General features: G+C 43.9%; 1 long non-coding RNA gene across 1 annotated transcript in view; it reads right to left on the bottom strand.

Moving 5' to 3' along the window:
* The window catches only part of LOC116378062 (uncharacterized), a 4,507-nt gene extending 2,904 nt beyond the window's left edge, over positions 1-1,603 (bottom strand). The window contains exons 1-2 of the long non-coding RNA XR_004212268.1: positions 738-1,603; positions 231-296 (exon numbers count right to left, since the gene is read on the bottom strand). This is a non-coding gene — a long non-coding RNA (uncharacterized LOC116378062). The remainder of the gene's footprint in view (positions 1-230; positions 297-737) is intronic.
* Between the last annotated feature and the right edge of the window lie 2,620 nt (positions 1,604-4,223).

Here is a 4,223-nt window from a genome sequence, read left to right on the forward strand (position 1 = left end):
CTCTCTCTCTCTCTCTCTCTCTCTCTCTCTCTCTCTCTCTCATAAAAGCCGTTCGGCTGAGCCAGACAACAGTAACTGAAGCTTTTCTGTCAATGCTACATCTGTGTTTACAGTGTGTGTGTGTGTGTGTGTGTGACAGCAGTGAATGAGAGCACATAAACAAACACAGATGGAGCTTTGACGATATAGATAAACACGGCATGACAGAAAGATGATTATGGTGAACTCACCCAAACGAGTACACCTGACTTGGTTTCTTCATGCTCACCCAGGAGCTGATGAGACATGTGATCAAACTGAGGGAGGAAACACAGGTTTCAGATAAAAGACAAATGGTAGAACAACAGAGAGGTCAGCTAAAGTTCACTTCTTCTGTCATTTATCTTTTATTCATTATAATCTCAGAATGAATTTTTCATGAGTGGAAATTCTCCATAAAAAAAAAGCAAAACACAGCTGAGCAGACAACGAGTGTCGTCTCACATCTCACACATTGTTACACAATCAAAAATGATCAGGAATGTATCACAGTTTCATAAAAATAAGAAAAGAAAAAGGAAATCTATTCGTCATCATATTAGACAAATAAAGCATGACATCTTCACATGTAAGAAGCTGGATTATTCATTAAATTCTGGTTTATTTCTCTCTCTCTGTGTTAAAATGTACAATCATGTGTGAATAAAGCTCATGAGAGGAAACACACTCATGTCACAGCCGATGCAGAACACACTCACCTGAACAGGTCAAAGATGGTGAGGTACGTGTAGGCGGTTAAGGCTGAAATGACAGAACAGAAAAAAGAAAGACCATTAAAACTCAAATACAAGATTTATAGCACTACAACATTAAACAAGTTACATGTTTGATCAGTGGAGTCATAATGTTGATGGTGGACCATGATCAATCGACTCCAAACTATTTGTTTATTTTCATCTTCAGGTTCAAGACTAAATTATTTGACCGTTCTGAGTGACGTACACAGGAGGAGAAATGTTTAACATGACAACGATTAAGAAATGTAAACTTCAATAAGCAGAAAATAATTCTTTAACATTAAACATTTCATTTAATTTGCTTCACATACTGACATTTATATGACAGAGAGAAGACAACATAATAGTAACACTGCTCGATACAAACATGAACACTCTTTCAAACGGTTTCAACAAATACAACACTGAACCATTGATTTATTGTGGGCTGTTGAGCTGATGGCATTGGCTTTATCGAGGCGTAATAATGACGTGTAACTTGCTAACTGTGGTCGTGTTTTCTCAGGTCTAAAAGTGAGACAGTCAGCAGTTACTTGACTAGATGACTAAATAACTGGCCATCAGGCTCGAGCGCCACTGGCTTAAGTTATCGAGTCATTGAATCAGACAGGCAGTCAGCCAGGCTTTCACTCACCTGGACAGCAGCAAATCAGCCAATTAGAAAACAGGTAAACTGGGTCAGTTAGCAAAGTCAGTGAGTTAAAAAGCCAATCAACTAATCAGTCAGTTAATCAGCCAGCACAGAGAGATGCAGTGCTGTCCTGTCTGTCTGTCCTAATGCCCGTTCACCAGCTTTCTGTAATCAGGTTCTGCTGTGTGTGTGTGTGTGTGGGTGGGGGGGGGGGGGGGGGGGTTTGGGGGGGTGTGTGGGGGGGGGGGGGGGGGGGATGAGGGATTAGAGCGGCTTTGTGCAGAGAGGAACATTTTGTTTCCCCACCACCGGTGTCCATGTTGGCCAACCTGACACCATGTAATCCTGACAGAGAGGCTCCGGAGAGACAGACGGGCAGAAAGAGAGACGGGCAGCAGGACTGAGGCGGAGAGACACACGGACGGGCAGAGGGACGGACCGGGAGACAGACGCAGATAGACGGCCAGAGAGAGTTTACGCCAGAGAGAGACGAGACGAGAGAGAGACGGCCAGACAGACAGACGGGGCGAAGGACATTTATACAGACAGACAGGTAGAGGGAGAGTGAATGAGACAATCCGTAACACCGGTGGTGAAAGAGTTACAGGTCGTGAGGACAATATCTACACCATTGAGGAAAAGTACTCTATATCAGCGAAAAATCAACCCCTTAACAGATATATATACACTCACAAAAGCACAACACCCTTCCCTCCGAGATGCCGTAGAGTCTTATGTTCAGCACTAAGACGGATTTCTGCAAGTTTACTGAACTTTCTGTTGGTAATCATCAGTTTCATTGTGTTCAACGCCTGCACTTCTATTGATTGAAGTGCTTTTTGCTGCGTCCTGTTGTTATTTTGATATGCAGCAGCTCGTCCACCCACAGGAATCAATGAGGTTTGATGTCATCGTGTTGTGTTGAATTAAAAGCAGCAGACAATAAAAGCAATAATAATACAAACGCTGACATCACATTGACCCTGAAACGGGCCGGACCAAATCAATAACTGGGCTGAAATTTCCCCTTCGCTGTGCTCGGATAGGTTCACACACACACACACACACACACACACACACTAACAGAACCCGGTTCAATTCCTTTTTAAGTCTCCTGCTTACAAACACTGACACCCAGAGGACGTGTGGATGTGATACCAGAGCAACAAACAGAGCAGACGGCACATTATTCTTGTCTGTCACACACACACTCACACACACACACACACACACACCTGAATAATCAGAGAATATGATCGTACCTTAAACAGAACTACACAAACACAGACAGATGTACACATCTTAACACATGCAGAGACATCAAGAGACACACAGTCGCCCCACAGGACCTGAACTCTATACCCAGAACAGAGCGACGGATTCAAATCCCTGGGGTTTTTTTGGGGGGGGGGGGGGGGGGGGGGGGGGGGGGGGGGGGGGGGGGGGGGGGGGGGGTCCAGAACTGATCGATAGAGGAGAAGAAGTCTGTCAACTCACTCTCCTTTTCAATTCCTTTAGCCTAATTTAACATTCCTTCCTATCTATTACTACCTCCTTACACTTGTCATGTCACTTCATGTCCTTTCAAACAGCAAACGATGGAAAGAAAAGATGGCAAGAGAAGGAAGGAAGGAAGGAATGCTTTAGAAAAGTAGGAGGAAGAAGGGAAGGGAGGACGCGAAGGGTGGATAGACAGATGAGAGAGGAGAAATACGAGCAGGAGGATGAATATTTAATGCTGTCTGCAGAGGAGCAGCGCACACACTCACACAATACTACGTGTAAGCACAGTAAATGTGCACATAAGAGATAAAAATATACGTATAAGCATATTTAATATATGGGCACTTCATTTATCACACTATTGTCTGAGTGAATTATTCAAGGAAAGTGAAAGTATATTTTCTAACAAGATTCTGAACCCTTCGGTCACATTTCCCTCTGTGGCCTCGTTCTTCACTGCAACATATAAGTCATGCACCTCTATGGAAACACAACCATCACAGATAGATGCAGAGAGAACAAATATCACAATGTTAAGCTTTGTTTTGGTTGCTTTTTCTGACGGAAGTGTTCGTCACATGATGTGTTAAAGGAGCGTTAGATGAAGACCATAATGACGGTTTTTCATATGTCTTAACTTCTTTCTGTTCACTTCTTGCTTTGAGGACACTTTACACACGATGACTTCTAATGCTTCACAGCTACAGCTGGAAATCAAACTTACAGATGTTTGGAGAACTGAATGAATTGTGTGAAGCACAAAGTATCAAAACCTGTGCTGAAGTACCGAAATATGCTGGAAAAAAAACAACACAAAAATAACGACCGAAGTAAAGAATCCGTATTCTTCCTTTAACACTGCCTTACGCACCTGAAAGACACATACTGTACGTACATACACACTGGATGTGCTAACCACAGCAAATAGCAGCTTAGTGTCACTGGTTCCGGTAAACAGTAAAGTGAGACACAGAATACACACACACACACACACGGCCGTGGTGTCAGGTCAGCTCTTGTGAGCTGCAGATGTAAACTAAAAGCTTCTATCGAACGCCTCAACTGCTGCGGTGAGAAGGCTCTCCGGGGAGGAATGAGAGAGTGAAGAGGAGGAACCAGCGAGAGAAGAATGGAATGATGGGAGAGGAAGAGGAGGAGAGGACAGGAGGGCGAGGTGGGAGAGAAGGAACAGATGAACTAGTGAGAGAAGGAGGGAGGAGGTTGGGAACACTGAGGGAGAAACATGAGACTGGACCTGAGGGGGTCTCGATCTCTCTCTCTCTCTCTCTCTCTCTCTCTCTCTCTCTCTCTCT

Source organism: Anarrhichthys ocellatus, unplaced genomic scaffold (assembly GCF_004355925.1).
Source record: "Anarrhichthys ocellatus isolate YVR2014 unplaced genomic scaffold, GSC_Weel_1.0 scaffold2023, whole genome shotgun sequence".
Classification (NCBI taxonomy): Eukaryota; Metazoa; Chordata; class Actinopteri; order Perciformes; family Anarhichadidae; genus Anarrhichthys; species Anarrhichthys ocellatus.